Source organism: Triturus cristatus, chromosome 7 (assembly GCF_964204655.1).
Source record: "Triturus cristatus chromosome 7, aTriCri1.1, whole genome shotgun sequence".
Taxonomy (NCBI): domain Eukaryota; kingdom Metazoa; phylum Chordata; class Amphibia; order Caudata; family Salamandridae; genus Triturus; species Triturus cristatus.
The window spans coordinates 725,129,235-725,154,483 of record NC_140590.1 but is presented as its reverse complement, the minus strand read 5'-3'; the positions used below and the strand labels follow the sequence as shown (position 1 = coordinate 725,154,483).

The window sequence follows — 25,249 nt, the reverse complement described above, 5'->3', positions numbered from 1 at the left end:
CTGCACTTTCAGAAGGGTGGGTTTGTAGGGGTTCACTTTTAGGTCTCGCCTAGGCAGCGCTTGCGCTGTCTCTTCGAGACATGCTGTATTCAGGTATTGATTTTAAGCTCCGTCTATTTTCCGCCCATCTTTGCAATTGGCTTCTTTTCCTTTTATTTGTAAATTATGACTTGCGATTCGTGAATAGGCTTACTAGTTTGTCCTTAGTACCTCCCTCTCTTCTATTGTTACCTCACATGAGGACAGCCCCTCTTACATGTGTTCTTACAGCTAGTTTCTATTAGCAGTTAGGGAGACGCTCCACATCCTGTGATTCTGGGCAAATCACTTAATCACCCCTTGCCCAACAAAAATGAATGTGTCTGTCTGTAACGCAACTGGTGCTCATGTAAAGTGCTCTGATACCTTCGGGTCAAGTTCACACTGTATAAAAATCTGGGGGGGAAAAAGCAAAGAAAGTTGTGGCTCGCAAAACTCTATTTTTACAATATCCTAAATTTTTCATAAGTAGCTCAGCACGCAGCCTACAACTTTCACAATGGTGGCCTGCCTTTCTTTCCCCGCCATTCTTAAAGATGAAGGCAGCGTGCTGCGATGCTTACGAAAAACATACAATATGGAAAAAATAGAGTTTTGCAAGCCGTGCCGTTCTTTTCTTCGGCGCCGCTCGCCAAACTCTATATTTTCAATATTGTATGCTTTTAGTACGGAGAGAGACATCTGCAGAACAAATCGCTCTCGGGGTCAGTCAGATCGATACTTCCTGTACCATGGCCCACTCTCCCCCCACGTTGCCCCCGGTTGTCTCTGTCACTCACACCCTGGCTCTTAGCAGCTCTCACCACTCCAGGAAAGGTCTGCTCCGACACTGTGGGCACCTATCCTGGCAGGCAAGTACTCGGAGTACCCCTGGGTTTAAATAAATGCAGATTGTACTTGTCAGACATGTATCCCTTGTTCTCCTTCACATTAACACCCACACCTCTCCCCTCCACGCCCCACCCGCGGATAACAGTGGCGTAGGGCGAAAACCTTTAAACTTTTATATGTTGTACCAAAAGTGTTTCAATTCTGAAAACATAAGACTGTGAATTAAATATTATGACATCTCAGTCACTGACGTTCTTTCCTTCATATAACGTTTCTCTTCTGCCTGTGTCAGATACTTGTGCTCTTCTCCCTCCACATGTCTTTCTAAAATCCGTCATCAGCATATCTCACACCTCATCCCTTTCCTCTCCAGCACCCTCTTTTCACTCACTCCATGAGGCGTACAAAGTACATGCAAGAGTGAGTGAAAAGATAGTGCGGGAGAGGAAAGGGATAAGGTGTGAGATACGCTGATGATGGATTTCAGAAAGATGTGTGGAGGGAAAACTGCATAAGTATCTGATGTAGGCAGCAGAGAAAAGTGTTATGAAGGAAAGAACTGGAGTGCCTGGGATTGTCATAATATTTAATTCAGTCTTATGTTTTCAGAATTGAAACACTTTTAGTACAACAAAATCATTGTTACACATTTATTGTATACATATATGCACATACACACTCTCTCTCTCTCTCTCCCACCTGTAATCACTGCATTTTCTTTAACTTTTGCCCAGTCAATATTTCAAAAGTGGTGCACCTCCTTAACACACTTTCCACAGTTACAACTACCACATGTGACAATTGCTCTGTGCACCCTACAGAGAGGCCAAGGATTGGATAACCATGTATTCTGCACTCCTATCTTGACCCATTGATGGCCAATATGAGAAACTTCGACTGCCTTTAGATTCAGCTCTAGAGTTTTAAAATGTGCGCCACCATAAACACCCATCCCCCAAACTAAACTAAGGTGCCTGGAGGCGGCTTCAAGTTAACAACACAGGCGCCGCACTTTAGGTTGCAACACGGCACCCGCTTTTATATTTACAAATACAATAGCTGAAAGTCTCTAAAATGCAAGACCTATTGCATTGCAAATGCTTGTTTCGTAAGAGCTCCAGGTGGTTTTAGTGTCCTCTGTACTCACCTACAAGCTTTACTCATTTCCAAAAATCTCAGGTTTTGATACCTTGTATTGTACTTACTAAAAATCACATGCCAGAAGATAAAATGCATAAGACTTAGAACGATTTCTATATTTAGCAAATTCTAAATCTAGAAGCGTAGGGGCCCCAGTAGCTGAGGGAAGGGGATTACTACATGCACGCAGGGGCAGCTCCTCCACTCGGGTGGAGTAGTGTTGCCCCACTGCTCTCTCGAAGTGCCAGAAGCAGAAACATAAAATGGTAAAACTACCATTTTATGTTTCTGCTTCTTGCACTGCAAGAAAGCAGAAGTGATTTGTTGCTGGCGGGCGGGTAGGTGGGGCTGCTCTACGGGCTGGGTAGGGGAGGAGTGGTGTGCCCACTCCTGAGTGAGTATGACTGGTTTGGTCGGCCCTCTGGGGCCACCCAAACCAGTCATGTTCACTCTGCCCCTTCTCCATGAAGGCTGCAATGCAGCCTACATGGACAAAATGGCCTCCCCACAGGCGCCTGGTTGGGTGCCGTCCCGACCAGTAACAACGCTGCCATTGCAGCACTGTGATTGGCTTAGAGGAGAGGAGGGAGGCTGCCTGCTTCCTGTTCTTGCCAGAGGCAGGAGAGCAGACGCAGGTGCCGAGAAAACACGGGACCTGGCCGGCCGGCGGACATGTATGTTTTTAAAATGTATTATTAAATTGATCACCTCCCCTCCCAGCGCGAACACCCCCCCTGCAATTAATGCCGGCCACGACTGCATGCATGAACTCAAACATCAGGGAGCCTCCGTAAGTGTTTGAAATGGGTATCCTTTCGCCTGCAGCTCAGGCACTGTGGCTTGTACTGTGGCGTACTATGTTTGTAAGGTAGCGTGACAACTTCTCACGAAAATTCTTTAATGCCTCATTTAAATTCTTGCATTAAGTGATACTTTTTCGGTAGGCTTACATGGTTTGAGGCAGTTTTTTTCTTCAGGGAGCTCACATTCCAGGTGACCTTTAAATTTACTTACGCACATCATTGGTGTCTCCATGTATTTCTCCTTTAGCAGCAGGTGAATACAAAAAAAAAAAACAGCATCCACTTGTCAACTATATATACTGCAGTAAAATGATGTAGAAGCCGCAGGAAACAGTCCTATCTGGCTGTAGTTGCCCTCCCATGGGAAGATATGAGTCCCAGGGAGGTGGAGCATCCATAATGCCTTTAGACTAAGGAAAATAGTACCTGGCACGCGGTCCACGCACGTTACAAACGTTTCTCAGTCACGTCCACATACGTGTGTGCCTTTACCACTGATGGATAAACGCGCCACCTCAAAAAAGCTATAGGCTAAATGGGCATTTTATACTCATCAGTTTATAGTACTTTTCAAACTTGATGTCGAGCTTGCAGACTTATCTTGAGCACTAATTAGCGGTGGGAAGACCTACAAATTACCAGTACCTCTCTCATTGCGTTGTCGTCTTTCTAAAAGTCTTTTTCCACACCTGTTCAAGGTCACTGCCTAAGTGGAGTGTGTAAGTGGATTAAACATGACTGGCACACCAAAATGAGCTTGACTGTCCTAGGGATACATTTCTCATTTTTCAAAAATGCACGGGTGCCAAACACCAAAGGTAACACAAGCCAATGCAAAGTGTTGATTTGTTATTCACTTTCCAGGTCATAACTTATTTCGTGTTGGAATGTTAGCTAAAACTAATGCAAAGGAGCGTTTTGTGCTATTTTTAGTAACTTTGTGTCAAGGGGGCATACCATAGATGGCACATGAGCATTACCATGCGATCATCCTGGCTTTTGACACAAAGTAAGCAGATGTGGCTTAACAGCCAGAACTGCCCACTTTGCAGCTGGGGATCCAGGTTCGGGTCTCGGTGTCGGCTCAATATTCTGTGATTCTGGGAAAATCAATTAATCTCCCTGTGCCTACGGCCAGCAAATAGCGACCCTCACGGGTGATTGGCTGCGCTTTACAAATCCAAGTATTATATTATTATTAATATAAATGTCTACCTACTAACATTTGCAGAAACCTCACAGAGGTGCAAAGTAGGAGAAAAGTTTTTTTCTCTCCAAAATTTCCCAACTTTGAATGTGTGCTGTACTGTACAGCAATAATACAATTTGGGTTAACTTTTAAAGTATGTCTGAGCATTGTATTTTGTGTTGGAAGTGTTCTCTTTCAGTACAGCATCTGCTAGAGATCACCCGCACACTGTGGTGCAACAGTGTGTGGCGCAACATAGCCCTATGCACCAATGCTTGGGAAGAGAGTAGCAGCGCCATTTCTTTGCAGATATAGCGTTGTCCTGCTCTCTCCCTTTCACACAGTGCAGCAGCTTTGGTCGCTACACTGCATTGCTTGAAATAGTACATTTGTCCCATTGTGTCTGGAAGCAGTGGCACACTGACAAAGATCAATAGAAGTGTATGCACACTTCACACTTGCATTAGTACCCTTCGCAATAACTACTTAAAAAGGTAGTATCATGTTGTAACCTTGCAAGAGCAGCGTCGATGGAATCCGTGCAGGTTTCCGCCAGTGACAAACCTCTACAACACTCCTTAAGACGTCCAAGTGCAAGGTCAATGATGCAGCTGCAGGCAAGGATGAGCCTAGCAGGAGGTTCTGCAGGGTTATCATCTAAACCCGCTCCTCCTAAACCAGAACCCAAACAAAAGAAAGTAGCTGCTAAGATAACGGCTCCTGCTAATAGTAACAAGCATTGGCAAAACCAATATGTCTCGCCTATACAAGAGCTATTGGCTTTGGCAATTTTATTTTGCCGTGTTGTACACTAGCGTGGCTGCCATTCAGCATGGCTAAAGGTTAGTGGCGTGGACTGTCCTAGAGTGGAGTGGGGGGGGGGTGTGGAGTGTTGTAGACTGGATTTGTTGGAGTAGAGTAGGGGGGAGAAGAGTGTCAGAGTTGAGTGGAGTTCAGTGGCAGTGTGCATCATAGAGTGCAGTGTCATTGAGTACTGTAGGGTGGGATGGGATAGGGTGGAGCGGGTTGAGGTGGATTGGAGTAGTTAGGGGTGGACTGGATTGGGGTAGAGTGGGTTAGATTAGAGTAGGGTGGGCTGGAGTGGTGTGAATTAGAGTGGAGTGCTGTAGATTATTCCGGACTGGAAAGGGTTGGATTGCACTGAGTGATGTGGACTGAACTAGGGTGGGGTGGATTGGACTGTGGTGTAGTGGGGTTGATTGGAGTGGGGTTGACTGGATGGGGTTGATTAGACTAGAGCAAATTAAAATGGGGTGGGGTGGACTGGAGTGGGGTGAATTGGAGAGGGGTGGGATGGATTAGATTGGGGTGGGTGGATTGAAGTGGGGCAAAATGGATTACAAGGGGTGGATTGGACTGTAGTGGAGTAGACTGTAGTGGAGTAGACTGTAGTGGGGTAGACTGTAGTGGGGTGGACTGGAGTGGGGTGGACTGGAGTGGGGTGGACTGGTGTGGGTGGACTGGAGTGAGGTGGAATGCAGTGGGGTGGATTGGAATAGAGTGGGGTGGGGTGGATTGGAGTGGAGTAGATTTGATTGCTGTGTGGTGGACTGGATTGAAGTCAGGTAGATTGGATTGAGTGGGGCATGCTGGATTGGGGTGGTTTGGAATGAGGTGTATTTGGGTGGGGTGGATTAGACTTGGGTGGAGTGAACTGGATTGGAGTGGAATGGATTGGGGTGGATTGCAGTAAAGTGGGGTAGGTTAGATTGGGATTGGAATGGATTGGTATGGGGTGGATTATATTGGAGTGGGTGGATTGGATTGGGGTGAGGTGTATTGGAGTGGTGAGGATTATTTTAGATTGGAGTTGGGCAAACTGAATTTGATTGAAAGTGGACCGGATTGTTATTGATTGGAGTGGGGCAAATTGTTTTGGAATGGAGTGGGGCATATTGGAGTGGGGGAAGGCTGTTTTGGATTGGAGTGAGGGAGAATGGAGCGGGTGGATTGTTTTGCATTGAAGTGGGGTAAATTGTTTTGGATTGGTGTGGGACAGATTAAAGTGGGTCCGATTAGAGTAGGGCAAATTGTTTTGGATTGGAGTGGGACAGATTAAAGTGGGTCCGATTAGAATAGGGCAAATTGTTTTGGATTGAAGAGGGGTGGATTGTGATGATTGGATTGGGGTGGACTGGTGTGGGGTGGAATGGGGTGGATTAGAGTGGAGTGGATTGGGATGGAGTGGGTGGATTGGGGTGAGGTGCTCAGAAGTGGGAAGTATTGTTTTGGATTGGAGTGCGGCAGATTGGATTGTGGCAGACAGTTTTTGGATTGAGGACGATTTGATTGGCGTGGATTAGAGTGGAGCTGATTGTTTTGGATTGGAGTGGGGCAGATTGTTTTGGAATGGAGAGGAGCAGACTGGTGTGGGGTGGATTGGAGTGGGGCAGATTATGTGTTAGAGCAGAATTTCAGAAATTACACATAAGAAAGAAACCGTGTCGCTTTGCAATATTTAGAACAAGATAATCCTTATCTTTTGAGAACAGCGCCCACAAGCAAAATCAAAAGAAAACATGAGTGCAAAGTGAGAAAAGAAGACTCGGCAAAATAAAATAAAGTTAACTATAGGAAACAAATCTTTGCAATTTTGTTTGTCCTGCTGGGTATGTTTTTGCCAGTAACACGCATTCTGTTTGCAGGGCAGTAAGACTTAAACAAAACAAAATAGTACCTTAATCACGTAGGTAGCAGCGGTCATATACTGATTATGTTCAAGTCAATCTGATTATGTTGAGTTAATCCGTGCTTGATACCTACTCCACAGAGAGGAACGGAAATGATGTTAGGCCTCCAGTGACGAATTACGAGGCTCATAAGAAGAGTCCCATGCAAGCTAACAAATGGTAAGCAACGGGCGGGCTCCAAGCCCTTTTTGTTAACAACAGTGTCTCGTACACAAGGCGCATGCACTAGCAGGCTCCACCCTAAAAAGGGGGCAAAAGGAAAGAAGAATGACAATGCCAATAAGGAGACAATAAAAGACCTGCTCTCAGAGAACGGCTCAAGACCCCCCACATGCCCCGGGGACCGCCACCTCGCCAGGGCATTAACTATGCAAATTTGGGGGTCCGTTACAGACCCCTGAGCCCCGGGGACCACCACCTCCCCGGAGCTTTGCCAATGTATGTATGTATGTATGTATTGGCATTTATAAGGCGCATAGGTCACCCGTAGGTTTCAAAGCGCCCGCAGAAGCTCCAATGATGAACAGGTAGTCAGACGAAGTTAGAACAGCCAGGTTTTCAGAAGCTTGCGGAATTTCAGATGGTTTGGTTCAAGCCTCATAGGAAGAGGGAGAGTGTTCCAAATCATCGGGGCTATTTTAGAAAAAGATCTGTCTCCGTTTCTAACAGTTTGAACTTTGGGGACGGAGAGATGGTGCTTGCCGGATGACCTGAGCGTTCTAGCCAATTGATAGGCTGTGAGCTTGTTGGCGAGATATAGAGGGCCTTTGCCGTTTAGAGTTTTATGAACCAAGCAGCAAAGTTTAAATTCAATGCGCTTTTTTATAGGAAGCCAATGTAACGACCTCAAACTGGGGGCAGAGGGAGTACGAGAGGGGAGATCAAGGACCATCCTAGCAGCGGTGTTTTGCAGGACCTGGAGTTTGTTCAAAAGATTTTCATTAATGGATGCAAAGAGCACATTACCGTCGTCCAGGCGGCTAATAATTAGTCCCTGAACCAGAGGCAGACGGGAGGAAAGGGGGATCCGTTTGAAAATTTTCCTGAGATTGCGCATAAGCCCAAAACCGGAGCGCACAATGCTGCTGATGTGGTCAGACATAGAGAGTTTATTGTCAAACACTATCCCCAGATTTCGGGCTGAAGTTTTGGGGGGGGGGGGGGGGGGGGGGGGGCACGGACCTAAAGTTGACGGCCACCAGTCGTCGCTCCAAAATTTGTGAGCACTTCCAAAAAGTAGGATCTCTGTTTTGTCTGCATTTAGTAGCAGGTAATTATTTGACATCCACTCTTTTATCGTGATCATACATTGTTGAAATCGGAGTTTTACATTGGTAGGATCGGTTCCTAAAGTGATGAGAATTTGTGTGTCATCCGCATAGGACACGGTTTCAAAACCGTGTGCTTTGATTAATTTAGCCAATGGAGACACATAAAGATTAAAAAGCGTAGGACTTAATATGGAGCCTTGTGGCACACCCTTGTCTACTTCCTGTTCCAAAGAGGAGAATTTGTCAACTTGAACTCTAGAACTACGTCCCGTCAGGAAGCTTTTGATCCACATTAATGCCGAGCCTTCGACACCTACCTCCACAAGACGTTTTAGAAGAATACTATGTGAGATGGTGTCGAAGGCAGCGGACAAATCTAGTAGAACCAAGATGGAGGGTTGATTTATATCAAGGGCGAGTCTTACATTATCCACCATTTCAAGTAGCGCAGTTTCAGTACTGTGAAATGCTCTGAATCCAGACTGAGAAGGATCCAGCAGTTTGTTGGTTTCTAAGTGTTTTGTGAGTTGGGAGTTGAAGATTCCAGAACTTTTCCAAACAGGGGGAGGAGGGAGATGGGGCGGTAATTTAAAGGCAAAGTCGGGTCAGCAGATGTTTTTTTCAAAATGGGCCTGATGACGGCTTTCTTCCAGTGAGAGGGCACAGTCGACTGGGAGAGTGAGAGATTAAGGGTTCTGGTGAAATAAGGAATAAGGATGGGGGCAATTTTGGAAATATATGAAGATGATGCCGGATCAATAGGGGAGCCAGAAGTAATTCTGGTCAGTGTGGATGTTACATCTTGTTCCGTAAATGTCTGAAAGTCCTTCAGAATGGTAGACGGAATGGGAAGAGTTATACTTATTGGCTGCTTGCATTGTAGGTCAGTGGTAGTGGGGTTAACAAAAGTTTTATAAATATCATTGACTTTATTATAAAAGAATGCAGAGAGAGTATTAACCCATTCATAGGAGGCAACTGTGGCAGGTAGACATGACGCAGGACTTGAGAATTCTTTGACTATTCTATAGAGTTCTCTATGGGAATTGGCAGCCCGGTCTATCCTGGCACCCAGATAGACTTTTTTTGCAGAGGCAATGTCCCTCATATATTGGCGATGGGATTTTTTATATTGTGTTCTGTCGTTGGAGTTTTTTGTGTGTCGCCATTTACGTTCGAGTACCCTGACAACAGATTTTATTATTTTGAGTTCAGGGGTGAACCAAGGGGATAGTTTAGTTGGACGTCTGCTGGGTTTACTGGGGGCAATGATGTCTAAAGCTGCGGTAATAGCTTGATCAAGATAAATTGCAGCTTGGTTAGGGTCGGTAAGAAGTGAGATGGGTATTGGGGAAAAATGCGTGGAAAAAGCTTCCGGACTAATCTTATTCCATGGTCTACTTGAGCTGGATTTTTTCGTAGGAGGGGAAGGAATGGAGTTGAGGTGGATAAGAAACTTGATGGTGTAGTGATCGGACCAAAGGACCGGTGAAAGTTGATTCAATTGTAGTTTATTGGATTTGATGAATAAAAGGTCAAGGGTGTGGCCGGCGATATGGGTGGGGCCGGTCACCAATTGGTTTAGTCCTAATGCGTTCATACTAGTGATGAGTTTGTTTGTGTGAGGGTCCAGTAGAGATTCGGCGTGATAATTGAAATCTCCTAAATTTTTTTTAATTTTTTTTTTTTAACATGTTTTTATTGCAGAGTTGTAAACAAGGCATCCAGTAAGTCAACCTGTACACGCACGACATCTCAAAGCTCATCTGTCGTTATAACAATGCACACAGCCATTCAGCCCACATCCCGGGGGCCGGGCGGCGTACCATCACAGTGACTCAGAGTGTCAAGGCGATCACCTCACAGAGATGTCAGGTCAACAGCGTAATATAGTATCTGCTTTTATACCCATCAAACTCCCTCCCCACAAACGCCGCCAAATATAGTCAGCCACTCAGAGTTGGCTGCACCAGGATTATCCTTATCCACAGCACCGGTCCACATTAGCTCCCTCCCGGAGGCGCAGTGCCTACGGCCTATCCAATATCACATTAGAGGTACCCAAGGAGAGCTGCTCTGGAACCCCACTCCCTTCTGGTCCTTAGTCAGAGAGCCGGTCTGCCGGCGCTCTTATTATCCCTACAACTATACCCCATGAACTCCCCCCCACCCCTCCCACCCCCCAACTGCTGCTGCTGTGGGTTATACTTGTGGGTTCTGACGCTATGGCTTGCCATTTATCGGGTTTTGCATGTGGTCTCTCAAGCCTCAGGGAAACCCGCCTTCCAAAAGTTCGTGCTCCGCACCCTCCAGCAGGTAGTCTTGCAGAGCCTGTACTATCATCTCCCAAGCCCTCGCCCACTCCAAGCCCTTTTCATTACCTGTCTTGACAGCCTGTCGCCTTCTGAGCACACTCTCACATCCAGACCATTTCAACAGCTCAGCCGTCCATCTCCTAACTGAGGGGCCCTCCCGCGATTTCCAGTGCCATGTAATTTCTCTCTGGGCCAACATGAGGCCTAGGTCAATGAATTTGCTCGTCACTTTCGTCTTTGCCGTGTGAGGGAACCAGAGCAGGAGACATGCCGCCATGTCGAATTCTACCTCCCGGTCCGTGACCGTGTTCTAAAGCTCTCCCACCTCAGCCCAATATGTCCCTAGCTTCGGGCACCCCCACAGTAGGTGGTCCAGCTCGGCCCCAAGCGCTAAGCATCTCGGGCACGCCGCATCCTGCACCTGAAAGTATCGTCCAATCTTTCCCGGGGTCATGTAGGCCCTATGTAGGATGAAGAAATGTACCTGCTGAAAACGGGCATTCCTGCTACCCTTCCACGTCCTTCGCAGAATATGGCTCCAGACCGTGTCCGGAATGGGTTTGCCTATGCTTTCCTCCCATGTCTCCTGCAACGCTGTGAGCGGCTCTATCCCCTCCTGTAGCATTCTAGAGTGGAGGCAGGTCACCGCCTTAAGCATTCCCGCTGCCATCACCACGTACTGGCAGGCCATGTTTGCGGTAGGTTCCACCAGCCCTTCCCTGCAATGCTTTTGTATCGCTGCAATCACCGCCGCATGCAGGAGGTAACTCCCATCCGGGAGGCCAAACTGCTCCTGCAACTCCCCGAAGGGGGCAAGCACCCCGTCGACATAGAGGTCCCCCACCATCTGCAGCCCCAACTCCTCCCACTCCGCCAACGGGGACCAGTCGCCTCCATGCGGTAACGCCGTCAGCATCCCCAGAGGGATCTCCGGAGCATACGGACGCACTGCTTTCGCTCTCTTCATACTCCTGCGCCAGCACAGCTGAAGAGTTCTCTCCTCTATAGACAAGCCTCTCAGGCTTTGAAATCTCCTAAAAGAAAGAAATTATCAGAGGAGAGAGCCAGGGAGGCAATGGTTTCAGTGAGTTTATTAACAAAGTTCGTTTTGGTGCCAGGCGGCCTATAGAGAAGGGCGCCTTTCCAAGACTCTTTACTTCCCAAGGTAATGGTGAAAGTACAGATTTCGCCCCAATCTGCAAGGTGAGAATTTGTGAGGTGAAGTTTGATGTTGGACCTGTAGGCAATAGCAATTCCTCCACCTCTTTTATTCGTCCTGTCCAGCCTCGCAATTTTGTATTCCTGGGGAAAGGCTACTGCAATGTCGGGTAGTGCAGAATCTGAGAGCCAGGTTTCAGTAATGAAACACAAATCTGGCTTATCTGCATCAAGAAGCGCTCAGATTTCTAATTGATGTTTAGGGAGGGATCGAGCATTACAGTACAGGCAGGTTAGAGACTTGGATCCGGGGAGAAAATTAGGGGTAGGAGTAACGCAAGTACTCACTTTTGATGGGTGTCGGCAGAGGAAGAGGGACTGATTGGAAAGGGAGTTGCAGAGGGAAGAGGAAAAATTGTCAGGTAAACAAATGGTAGAGTGATGAATATTCATTGCATGGAGCTCAGAACTTGAGTATTGAATAAGCGCCATGGAAAGAGAGATACAGAAGGAATAGAGGAGAAAACCAGCCGCAATCCTGGCGACAGGCGACGGTCGAGCGCGGACGGGCGCAGACGGGCTTGACTTTGGCGCGCCTTCGGCGCGCCACCGGCGCGCCCGCTGCGCGCATCTGCTCTGCGCACTAGTTATGTGTCAGGAGTGGCCGGGACCGCGACAGTGACAACCACGACTGGAATGCTAACCTAATGAACTCACAGGAAGTAAGTATGTGTAAGCTCGGTGTTTTGCCCCTCCGCGCAATCGGCACAAGCCGCGGCGGACCGGGGGGACACCTGAAGTCAAGGTAGGCAGCACAGCTAAAATGGACACAGTATTTTAAAAGCACACAAAAGCAGTTTTAAGAACACAGTAAAATTATAAATTGGCTCCAGGAGGGGGGCAGCGCGGCCCCCCTCCTGGAGCCAGTGATGGCCCTGGGGACCGCCACCCCCCAGGACCGGCTCCTGCAGTGTCCCGGGGTGCCCACCCCCGGGACACTGCTGTTTGCAATGACAGGACGGGAGCCTCACAGCTCCCGCCCTGTCATTGCAAACTCTGCTTTGCTTCATTGAAGCGAGAGCAGGGAAACCTTCTCTCGCTTCAATGAAGCAAAGCAGAATTGGTTTTCCATAAGGCATGCTGTATGTCAGCAGCTTCCCTTGTGGAAAAGCAATGCTGTCTCCCGCAGGACGCGGGGAGCCGGCGGGACCGTGCGGGCATTGGGGACCCCCCCACGGTCCCCAATGGATAGGGTCGGCCCCGGGGGATGGGGCCATGTGTTGCTGTAGATACACATACTCTGCATACTCCTGTCAACAAGTGTTTGGCTCAAACGTGTGTACATTGTTTTTCTTTGAAGAAGTATTTTGAGTCCGCCTCCTTAGGCTGCCATTGGGCATGGGCACAGACTCCATGTTTTTACGCCAACAGGTTCGGACGTGTATGACTGGAACCCCGGAATCGAAGTGCCTCTCAATGTTTTCTTCCGCCATTCCCATTATTCTTTTCGACACCGACTGCGGATTAAAGTCGATATTATTCAGCAGTGTCATTACCGAGATCTCAGACGACTCCAATTATTACCAAAATGTTGCATGTCAGGGTTTAAACCAGAAGTGTAACAACATCTGCTCAACCTGCCCTTACCCAGAGAACACCTGTTTGGGGCCACTGGTTGACCAGATGTTGGAAAAGATAAAAAAAAATACAAATACTGAAAAGGCCATGGGTGTGTTGCAAATCCCTGCCCGAGGCTTCTTTTGGAGGAAACAGTATTGTGATGCCTCCATGGCTAAGTCCCCAGATTCAGTTTCTTACCAGAGCCAACAACAATAGGCCTACCACCCCTACACTCCCTGAGGGTACACTAGAAGCAAGTATAAGGAGAAGTGTAGCTCACTGGTTAGAGGAGGCATACCCTGAAGCAGAGATCAGACCCGGGACCTGGGTTCGATTCCCGACGCGGCAGGGTCCAGAACCCAATTGTTCACGGACTCGATAATTCTCGCTTCGGTGCCCACTCTAAGCATGAGTTCACACTATGCAGCTCTGGGCAACAAGCCTGCTTAATCTCCACAACGGCCCCCGCGGCGGGATGCCTGGCTTTCACCTTGGGGATGCCCAGTACGGGTTATCTTACAGGGAAAAACCAGGATGGGTTCCCAATGCAAGCGCCAAGATGCCCGTAGGGTGATAGCTGCGCTCTATAAGTACCTCAATCAATCAATCAATCAAGGAAAAAAACAACAGAGGCAAAGGAGGCTCCAAAAGCAAGGGGGCATCCATCACCACCAAGCAGTGACTCTCTACACCTCTCCCCCGATCATGTCGGGGGAGACTACTGGGGTTGTTACAAACTCGCAAGAAATCACGTAAAATGGGTTCTAGGTGTTATGCAACATGAATACAGCCTAGAACTTTTCACATAACTTCTCAACATACCATCAAGTCCCTCAGAGCTCAGCAAAGAGCATCTACTTGTTTTGGAGGAACAGGTGCAAGGCCTCATGGAAAGGGGCCATCAAGGAAAAGGGGTCTACTCCTTCTACTACATTATTCCAAATAAGGATGGCTCCTCAGACCTAATCTCGAACTCAACCCATACATCCTGTTGGAATATTTCCGCATGGTAGCCCTTCAGTATGTCATCCCTCTGCTCCAGCCGGACGTCTTCATGACAGCATTGGATCTAAAAGACCCATATTTCCATAGCGCCAATCCAGTAATGCTATCAGTGCTTCATGGGAAGTGTCTGCCATTGTTTTTTTTTTTAATTGAATCTTTTTATTGAAGAAATAAACATAAAACAACAAAAAACAAAAACGGTGCAGTTCCGAGACGTAGAAAAGTTACTGAGAAAAACAGAAATTGTATTCAAAGCAAAACAATACATTGGATCAAAGTCAAGTCAATTGTATCATCAGCCCATGCAACATAAGAAACTTATGGTGTTTCATTCTCTACAGTATAAGAAAAAGCATCATTAAATGGGGTACAGATAAAATCTCTACTCTCGTTCCAAGGGCTCCATATTTTAGTCCATTTACCCGGGCATCCCCTGCTTTCATACACCACCCTCTCCACTTGAATACACCAAACCAGTCTGATTCCCAATCGGTATGTCGCAATTCAACCCCTCCCTTCCATGTTCTGGCAATATTATGTTTTGCTAACATGCAACCTAATGTGATCCAGATCCGTTCAAACCTTGTCAAGTCAATAGCCTCCCAAATATTTCATAGGGAAAGACGTGGGGAGGCTTCAATCGTTGTATGTCATATTTAAGGCATGGCTGGCACAACACATCCCCAATATATCTGAGGGCTGGGGCATTCCCACCATTGATGTAAAAAATTTCCCGTTTGCCCACAGCCACGGGGACAGGCCGGGGAGACTACAAGGGCAATCTTAATGAGTGCCAAACTGGTGTAATATGCTCTGTGGAATATTTTGAGCTGTATGAGCTTGAAGCGGGAACGGATAGCCACCTCCCGGGGTGATGCCAAGGCTGCCCTCCAGTCCTCATCGTCAAGCTCTTCCACCTCGTGAATCAGGCAAGTTAGTCAGAATTGTGCGATACGTTAATGAAACCGCTTTTTCTGGGAGATAATCATCCAATAGCCTATCTCCTAATGGGGAGGAGGCTGGCAGATCAGAGCCTTTGGGTAGTGCTTTATGTACAGAACTTCATAACAGAAGGTATCGGAAAGTTTACCCCGCTTGAAGTTGATATTGGATTTTTAAGTCACCAAACAGGATAACCCCCCCCCCCCTTCCCTTATCCATAGGTCCCCCACTTTCGAAAGGCCAATTAAGTCTCATTTGTCAAACCCTGGGTGTTGTGAGAGCATACCTAGTTGACAGGGTGTCTGCCATTGTTAGTTCAAAGTTTTACCTTTTGATGTCAGCACTACACCATGGGTCTTTACCATATCCCTAGCTGTGGTTGCCACACAACAAAGATGGGGAAGGATCCATGGTTTCCTCTAACCAGGACGATTGGCTGGCCAAGAGTTAAAGCAAGTTCCCGTGCTTGGCTCATACCCAGACCACTCTTTCTCTCCTTCACAGTCTAGGATGTACCATGAACATCACCAAATCACATGTGGTTTCTCTACAAATTCAGCCCTTTCTAGGGTCAACACAAAACTCAGTTACAGGCAAAGCCAACAAGGGAGTCACAGCTTTTCAGTAGCTTGCCCCTCTTTTTCAGTCCAATCTAAACAGTGATGCGCCTCCTGGGCATGATGTCATCCTGCATCGCCATAATGCCCCATGTCAGACTACAAGTTACCCCTTCAACAGTGACGCACAATGGTCTAAAGTGGAAGGTCGTATAGAGGATCTAGTGTTGGTAAAGGCCAGTGTGCTTCACTTACAGCAGTGAAGGAACAGCAGCAACCTATTTTACGGCCAGCCTTTTCAAGACCATAAACAATTGGTGACCATTGACACAGACGCATCACAAGTCAGCGGGGGCACACTGTAATCATTCGCCAGTACTTGCACTGTGGACCCCGCAGCAGCAGGGACACCGCATCAACTTCAAGTTCTTAGCATCCCAGCTTTCCCTCAAATCCTTTATCCTACAGATTCAGGGCAAGGTAGTCTTAATCCAACCAGACATCACAAGTACGGTAGATTCCCGCCCCCTTCCCCTCTCCCTAGTATTTCAGACAATTTTCTTTGGTTATTTTGCCACCATATCCACCTGATGGCAGATTATCTACTGCAGGAGGACAACAACCTAGCAGACTTGCTCACTAGTTCTCACCAACAAGTCCACAAATGGTAACTCAGTCCTGTCGTTCTCTAAGATTACTTCAGTCACTGGGTGACTCCTCTAATAGACCTGTTCACCACTCCCACCAATGCCAAATATCCAAACTTCGCATCCAGGCACCTCTAACTAAAGACCAGCGGCATTGCACTATGAATGAACTGGTCAGGAATATTTGCTACACTTTTCTGCTTCTCCCACTTCTTCTACTTGTGGTGCGCAAAATGCAGCAAACATTTTAAACACTCCTCTTCATAGCCCCACTTGAGCCAGACCCCAAACAGCTTAATCTAGTGATTTGGCATGCAGGCCAACGACATGAGCATGTTATGCGGCCAAATGGAACATATTTGTTTTTTATTGTATTTTAAAACACCTGGATCCCATAAAACCTATGTTCCAAGACAGTTTGCTAACTCAATCACCTACAATATTCTGAGTTAATATATACCTCCATTTGACTCCTCCATTTAGCATCCATAGCGGCTTATATGCAGAACAGGGAACACTCTTCCCTTTTCCGCATATAAGTCGTTAATGATTTTAATGAAGGTCTTAAAAGAGTCATCCCCTCTAGGGAGCCTCCAGCGCAAGTGGATTCCCAAAGTAGTTACTTACCCTGTAAGCATTTGTTCAAGGCATGTAGTACTGTAGATTTGCAGGCTCTGCGTACTTCCACCATCTAGTGTTGGGACAGGATATGTGCAAGTTGTTTTTCTTCAAAGAAGTCTTTCGAGTCAAGAGACCAAGTGACTCCTCCTCTTGGTGATAATGAGCATGGGCATCAACTCCTTTGTTCGATTGTTTTCCCGCACTCCCAGTGAGAGTAAGTATCAGTAAAGAGATGTACATGCAAATCAAATAGTGTAAAGGAACTTCAACAGCCACAGGTGTCCGGGGAGGAGGGTGCGCGCATGTGAATCTACAGCACTACATTCCACAAACAGATGCCTACAGGGTAAGTAGCATATTCTGTTCTAGGAATGTGTGGCTGTAGATACACATGCTCTACATAGATTGTAAAGCAGTCCCTCTTCCAAAGTGGTGGCTAACATGTGGGTGTTGCAGTTGTTTGAAAGAGAGTACGTAGCCCTGCCTGCCCTACATTGGCTTGTTAGCATGGCAAAACATCCACACAATAATGTTTGGTGAAAGTGTGTGGTGTAGAAACATGTAGCTGATTTACAAATGTCAGCTATTGGGATAATGTCTAGGAAAGCCATGGAAGCCCCCATTTAACGAGTACAGTGTGTCCTAAAGGGTGCAGGGAAAGTCCTTTTAGCTTTGGCATACCATGTCTGAATGCATTTAATTATCCATCTAGCAATGCCGGACTTAGATATGGGCTTTCCTTTGTGAGTAGATAAAACCGCAACACAGAGTTGTTTAGTTTTACGGAACTCTAGTTCTGTCAATATAATACATTAGAGCTCTTTTGACATCTAGGGTATTAAGAGCGCTTTCCGCAACTGAATCCTGTTGCGGAAAAAAAACAGGTAATTCAACTGACTGACTGAGGTGGAAAGATGAAACCACTTTTGGAAGGAAGTTTAGGTTGGTTCTAAGGACCATCTTACCTCTGTGTAGCCGGAAGGAAGTTTCTTTCAAGGTTAATGCTTGGAGCCCACTTACACACCTAAGTGATGTAATGGCTTCAAAAAGCAACCTTCCAAGATATGAATTGTGGAGGACAGTTATGCAATCGCTCAAATGATGGATCATAAGTTTAAAAAGTATAATATTGAGATTCCATGCGGGTGCAAGTGGATCTCTAGGTGGAATAACTCTTTTAAGGCCTTCCGTGAATGGCTTAATAACTGCCACCTTCAACAAAAATATGGTTGCTATTTTGTGGATAGGCGGCAACTGCAGCTAAATGTAGACATACTGAAGTGTAAGCGAGGCCAGAGGTCTACAAATGAAAATTGTAGCAAACAATGTTTTGCACAGTTGCATAAAATGGATTAATTTGTTTACTGCGACAGTAGAAAACAAATCTTTTCCACTTTGCTGCGTAACATGCTGTAGTTGTAGGCCTCCGAGCTTCTTTAACAATGGTCATAAATTCAGGTGGGAGATTAAGGTAACTGAATTCTATAACCTCAGAAGCCAAATCACAAAGTTGAGCTGCTTTGGATTTAGGTGCATTATTTTTCCATGGTTCTGAATGAGAAGGTCTGGGTTGAGGCGAAGCTTCTTGTGGAGAACTACAGAGAGCTTAAGCACTGTAGTGAACCATGGCTGGCGAGCCTAAGTGGGAGCTACTAGAATGAAGGTAAGAGACGTTTACCCTAACTTCTGAACCACAAATGGAAGAAGAGGGAGAGGCAGAAAAACATAGGCAAATATCCCTGAGCAGTTCATCATAGAGCATTGCCTTTAGATAGAAGGTGTAGGAATCTGGAGGCGAAGTTTGGGAATTTTGCGTTGTCTGCAGTTGCAAACAGGACTATCTGTGGAAACCCCCATATGTGAAAGTATGGGAGAAGACCTTGAAGGTGGAGTTCCCACTCGTGGACTTGTTGCTGCAGCCTGCTGAGGAGGTCAGCACAGTGGTTATCCATCCCCGGGAGGTGTTCCGCTAGAAGGTAGATATTGTGACGTATTGCGCAACGCCAAATCGTCTGCGATGGGTGTGATGACTGTAAAGAGTTTCTCTCCCCCAGTTTTGTGAATAGTACATGGTTGTCATGTTTTCCGTCGGGACAAAGACAACCTTGCCTGCAAGGTGAGTTAGAAATGCTTTCAATGCTAGGTGAACAGCTTAAAGCTTGAGGTAGTGGATGTGGAGAACCTAGTGTCTGGTATCCCAGAGAACCTAAACTGTGAGATCCTGTAGGTGAGCACCCCATCCTGTAAGGGATGCATCTGCTGTGAGAATGATCTGGGGAACAGTGTCGAGAAATGGCAGAGAGCAATGAGTGTGACTGTCTACCAACACTCGATCTTGTAGCTGACCCAGCGATTGAGACCATTGGCATGCCACATATTGTTGCGGAAAGGTGCATATGTAGTCAAGCATGTGGTACTATTGAGATGCAAGATGCCACCATGCCTAAGAGTCGTACAACTGTTTTGACTGTTATGTGTAGTTTGGGTTAAAACTTCTATAGTAGCCTTTGTTTTTTTTAAATTCTAGCCACATTTGGGTGTGTTTGATGTGCCAGTTGTCCAGCTATGGGAAGACATGAATGTTCTGTCTGCTCAGATGTGCTACTACCATTGCTAGGCATTTGGTGAAAACTCAGGTCCAAATGGGAGCATGTTAAATTGGTAATGCTTTCAAGCTATAACGAATCTGAGGTATTTGGGATGAGCTGGATGGATCAGGATGTGGAAGTAAGCGTTCTTTAAGTCTAGTGCTAACAAAGTTGCCTTGTTGGAGCAGCGCGATCACGTCTTGAAGAGTGACTATAATGAAGTGTTCTGAAAGTATGTAATGATTTAAGGGCCCGAGATCTAAGATGGCCTGTAGTGATACGTCTTTTTTGGGAATTAAAAAGTATAGGGAGTACACTCCCAAACCTTGATGTTGAATAGAGACTGTCTCTAAGGCCTGTTTGAGCAAATGGGGCTGTACCTCTTGTTTGAGCAGGTTTTGATGTTCTATGGAGAGATTTTGTCTGCGAGCTGGAATGTTTGGAGGTGTGGTTATGAGCTCAAGTCAATAACCGTGTTGGATGATGTTCAAAACCCTCTGATCAGATGTTAATTTTTCAAGTGGGTAAGAAATGTTGTAGTCGGCCCGATAGGTGTTAAATTGTCCATGGGAAAGAGAAGATGGTCACTGCATTGAGATGGATGGTGCAGAGCATGTTGAGGCACCTCTACCACAACCCTTGGAATTATTTCCTCTATATATGCCTCTGTAGTGCCCTCTTGAGGGAGAGGTTTGTTTCTGCCTATACGAGGAGGTAGAGGCATCAGGTGGTGTAGTTTTGGTGTGCTGTTTGTACGAGGGATGCCGAAAGGAGCCACGCAAAGAAGAGGTTTGAGGTGCCCCCATTAATTTAGCTGCTTTGGTGCCCCTTTTCATTTACTCCTATGCTTGGGCCACAGAGATGCTCTTCATCTAACGGCACATTTAATGGGATTAATTGCACCTCTAGCTTGAAGCCAGATATATGTAGCCAAGCATGTCTACGCAACAATACACTTGTATTGATGGCCCTGGCTGCTGTGTCCACTGAGTCTAGGGCACACTTGACTGAATTGTTGGAGATGAATTAGTGCTCATTTACAAAATCATGTCCCCCTTTTTATGCTCCTCAGGGAGGTGTTGGAAGAGCTCCTCCATCTTGTCCCAATGTGCTTTGTAGACTATTGCTAACAAGGCTTGTGTGTTGGCAATCCGTGCGATTGGAGGATTGTGCTGCCACCTGCTCCCCTGAAGCTTCAATATGTTTGGACTCTCTGTCAGGTGGAGGAGCATCAGCTGACAATTGTGTATTGGCCCTTTTATGGTCATAAGATACAACTAATGAGTCTTGAGAAAGCTGACCCTTGAAGTAAACAGGATCTGAGGGTGCTCGTTTATATTTTTTGCCGATCCTGGGTGTAATAATATTTGCTCACACTGGGTTCTTAAAAATGTCATTAGAATGTTGCAGCATGTCGTTTTGTATAGGAAGATAGTGGCATGAGATGTGCGTTTCAAAACGAAAATCGTGCTCAATAGATAAGGCAACCTGGTGATATGCTGCTTCTCTAGTAATAAGGTATTGAAAAGATGAAGCATTATCAGGGGGTGATGGTCTGGCTGAGTAGAGATCTGGGTCAGTATCACCTGGGTGATCAATGTCAATCACCTTAAGGATCTGTAGGCTGTGGATATGAATCATCCCTCTCCAACCCCCAATGATCATCAGTGTGAGACTGAGAAGACCCCTGTGGTGTCTTCTGGTTCGTCATGTGAATGACGTGATGAAGGTAGTGGTGGAGAAAATGCCCTCCTTTGCAATGTCCTCCTTTTTAGAAGGCAGGGGTACGTCTATGGCCTCTTCACAAGAAAGCTGGCGCTTACATGGTTTGGATGCAGAGTGCACAGTCTGAGCTACAATACGGCCAGTGCGAGGCTGTACATGTAGTTTTTTCTGCTTCGGATCGAGCTGCTCCTGCATGATTTGGAGGATTGGTTCCGGAGGCAACTTGGACGCTGAAGTTTTCAGTGCTGAAGCAGGTTTCTTTTTAGGAGCAAAAGTGGCTTAGGGCAGGGTGCTTAGCACTGAAGAGGAAGCTGGTCGGCTTGGTACTGAGTCCATCTGGCTTGGTGTGGGAGGGACTTGTTTAGGCTTTGCTTTCTGTGCCAAGCCCGAGGGTGGGGTGTCCGCAGCAGATAGCCGATGCCTACCACTGGCCTGCTGGCAGTGGTGACATGGGAGCTGTATATCCAGTCAGTGTTTTTTGGAAGCTGAAACAGGGGCATGAGTACTCGTGGTACACTGGCCAGAAGGAAGGTCCCAAATCTGGAGACCGATGTATAGGTCGGAGTAGGAGCTGGAGCCAGAACTGGATTCATGGATGGAAAAGGCCACAGATGCCTCATGAAGCTCTTCCTGTTCCAGATTGACATCTTCCTGTACGAAGATGTCCGTTGTATCTTCTACATCCCTGCGCTACATCTCTCTGCGATGCGCCCGACGGTCCTGCAATGTCTTTATCGATTGAAAGCAGCAACAAGCCTCACAGTCTGCTTCCTGAGGGTCAGGAGACAAACCTAAGTTGCAAACCTGATGGGAGTCGGTTATCGGGTACTTTGCTTGGCACCTGGAACAGAAGCGCAGTGGCGTTTGTTCCATTAGCAGCGCATTTTCAGTCGAAGCCAGTGATATTAAGAGTAGGGCCGAACGGGCGGGGCCCCAAGGCTGTAATTGGAGCATGCCAAATCGAGAGGGAAAAGTTTAATGGTATTCAGTATGCGACAATGGAAAATGCAACCGAAACAACGACAAGGGTTGAAATGAACAGCGAACTGAAGTGAGCCCGAGACCACCTCGCACCGGACCGCTACACAACACGTCTGTTTCCGACGGCAGAAAGAAAACAATCCAGCAATGAAGTCAGTGCTCATTCGCATTATCACCAAGACAAGGAGTCACACTAGATGGCATAAGTACGCAGAGCATGTGTATCTACAGCCACACATGCCTCAAACATATACCTTTTTGCAAGGCAGACCATTTCAGGGGTTGCTAAAGGCTACAAACAGATGGTTTTTTAGCCTTTAGCAACCTCCAGAGAGGTCAGCTGAATTCAAAAGCAGGAATTGCTAGGTGGATAGTCAAGTGCATCCAAACTTGCTACCAAAAAGCCAAACAACATCTCCCTGTACACCCAATGGCACACTTTACTTGTAAAAAGGCCACCGCCATAGCCCTGCTTAGGAATGCTCCACTAGCTAACATATGCAAAGCAGCTATCTGGTCAACCCCACACACATTTACTAAACACTACTGTAATGATATCCTTGCTAGACAGCAAGCTCTAGTTGTTAAAACAGTCCTAACCACTCTGTCTCAGACATTTGCCCCATTCACATGCTAACCAATCTTAATCCAAGGGATTACTTTACTGTCTGTGCTGAGCATGTGTATATACAGCAACACATGCTATGAATTGAATGTTACTTACACTGTAAGCATCTGTTCGTCATGTGTAGTGCTGAAGATTCGCATGCACCCTCCCTCTACCCCAGAGCGTGTGGATTTGGACGCAGATCTCGTCTTCCTTACACAACCTTTAACAATGCACATGTGCACCCCAATGTTTTGATGACTCCTTCCAACTCTCATCTGCCGGGCGAAAAACAATCTAACATGGAGTCAGTCCCCATACGCAATCCCAGCTTAAGGGTAAGTGTGAGAAGTTGGCCTGGTATATGATGTTCACTAGTTAAAGTGACCACCTTGTACCATGCCAAGCAACCCTTATGGTGTGGTTGTAAGTCAACCTTTTCGGACTAGCTGCCCTAGTGGTAGCGTAGGCTAAGCAGTCTTTGAGGCTAAACTTGTTAAAGCGTGTTAAGCAGGCTGTTTTACCATATGTAACCCCCCTTTATACCAATGAAAGGACACCACACAGATATATATTCAAAATATATATGTATTTATTTCTCAAAGTATCCCCTAGACTCTTTATGAGCACAGGAGCACAAATCGTTAAACAAGACAATGTTATAATATACAGAAGTTGCACATTATATGGATGGGCCCTGGTGGCCACTCAAACCATATACTAAAATAGTGGTATAAGTACCACGAACAGGAAAGGGTAAAGGCCTAGGGCCTCTAGAATCGCTGGGCCTACAAGGAGCTAACTTCAGTTAGTGACCAGGAGGTCCACGGGTCGCGTGTGCAGTGAGCAAAGTTACACGCGGGCTCCCATAGGTTTTCAATGGGTGCGTAAAAGTTTAAAAGTTACTGCAGAAAGGATCTTCGGGATGGACTACGATCTTAAGATTCAAAACACAGACACTAGCGATGTTTCTCTACACTTGGGCACCGGAGTGCCAGCGTTACCTCACCCACAGGAAGCGGGTGCATAGGTCTCGAAGTGCGTCGGGTTTCTTCTATCGATTCAATGGAGCCTGATGACAAAGATGCTGCAGGCGGTCGGTCCAGAAGAGCTGCGTTGGATCCAAGGGTGGATCGGAGTTGTAGAAGAAAGCAGAGGGGACAGTGTTCACAGTCACTAGCCAGTGACCGGCGTGGCACCAGGTAGGTACCAGGCGATGTCGGGTGCAAACAGGCGGTTAGGTGTAGCTTGTCTCCGCAGCCACGTGGTCCCTGAAGGTCGACGACGTCCAGGAGTCGAGTCACGAGCTGTCCCACGCAGGCTCTCGCTGTCGGCGGTGTCGGCGACTCGAAAGAAGCAAACAAGCCTTGGCAAAGGCAGGAGTCGTGGAAGTTCAAGAAAGCCGATTGTTCTGACCAGCAAGGTCAGAGGGGCTGCTCTTTTGGAGAGCAGCTAGGGCCAGTCTGGAGCAACCAGACCAGCGTCGTTGATTTCAAAATAGGTCGCCAAAATGGCCACTAGCCAACGGGCCAGGGACCGGGCAGGCGCGTCGAGATGCAAAGTGCAGAGGGGCCCCACGCAGATCGTGGAGATGCTGGAGGGCTCACCTTTGGTGCAGATGCTGCTCGGTGGTTGGGCTTCTCAGGACCCAAAGCACAACTTGGAGGGAGCCTCTGTCGTCGCGCTTGCAGCTTGTCGTCGGTCTTTCAAGATGGCTGGCTCCACGTGTCTCGGTGCCTCCACGGGTTCCTTCTTTGCAGGGACTGTGGATCGGGCTGTGAGAGGTCTGGAGGTCCAGGTCTTGTCGGGCTCTGGGCTCGGGCTCCGGCGGGAGGCGGCGGCAAAGCAGACGTCGAATAGCTGGTTGGTGCTTGCGTTAGCAAGATGGTCACTCCCTGACCATAGGGGAGATTTCCTTCTGTCCTCTGTGCAGCAGAGCGTCGAAGTTCCCGTCTTCTTCATGTAGTTAAGTTGATTCCAGGATGTCTGAAGTCTTAGGACACAGCTCCTACCTTTAAGCGGATTCCAGGGGCCGGACTACCTGCTAGGTCCCTCCCTAAGGGTGGGACCAGGAAGGGGGGTGGTTACACCCCCAATCCTTTGTCCAGCTCGCCCCACGACCGGTTTGAACTGGCATATGCACCGAGGCTCCTTGTGAGCCTCAGGCATGTCTGATTCTATTGAAGCCCTACCTGACCAATACACAACATCCTGTCTGGGGTGGTGCATGCACCTCCCCTGGCAGGAAACCCTTTGTCCACGTCTCCCAAGCTGGAAGGACTCCCAGCAGCAGGAGGGCAGACTTGTGTCTGTGGTGGCAGCATCCATTTTGTGGAGCTGAGGCTATGTCTGATTTTACCCGGGTTTCAGGTACTGTACATGTCGTGTCCCTCTAGAAGGGTGGAATGCTAACCCCGTCGCCAGAATTGGCGAGAGGTTAGTATTCCAATTCGTATGACACCTTACTCGACATGTTTTGATAAAGCCAAACCAAAGATA

General features: G+C 47.2%; 1 protein-coding gene across 6 annotated transcripts in view; it reads left to right on the top strand.

Annotated features, from left to right (window-relative positions):
• Positions 1–25,249, top strand: part of CARD14 (caspase recruitment domain family member 14) — a 462,412-nt gene that overhangs the window by 425,427 nt on the left and 11,736 nt on the right. The window lies entirely within an intron of this gene.